The sequence below is a fragment of the Nanorana parkeri genome, unplaced genomic scaffold, assembly GCF_000935625.1.
Source record: "Nanorana parkeri isolate BGI_ZX_2015 unplaced genomic scaffold, ASM93562v1 scaffold3005, whole genome shotgun sequence".
Classification (NCBI taxonomy): domain Eukaryota; kingdom Metazoa; phylum Chordata; class Amphibia; order Anura; family Dicroglossidae; genus Nanorana; species Nanorana parkeri.
The window spans coordinates 1-366 of NW_017309273.1; positions in this window are offsets into that span (position 1 = coordinate 1).

A 366-nucleotide genomic window follows, 5' to 3' on the forward strand; every position below is an offset into this window, starting at 1 on the left:
GGTGGGGGGAGAGCTGTCAGAGAATGTAGTGTGGATGGTGCGGGGAGAGCTCAACCTCAACTTCTTCACATGGTGGTCTTGTGCTAAAGTTTATCCCTCCACAGGGCTGCTTCTATTTCATCATATTACTTTCATTCACCTTACACATTACATTATTGATGATTAGCAATTGATCACCTGTTTGTTATATACCTGATCATTTACCGAGCTACATGGCGACCAGGATCTCATTATCATCGGAAGGATTCTGGTCTGTTACCCCATGGATCCCACCTATTGCGTCTTCTTAGGAGAATCAGGGTGCTCGGGAATGCCGGAAAAGACCATGACGTCTTCTTTGCCGAGGAACCCTTGATGTTTGCCGGT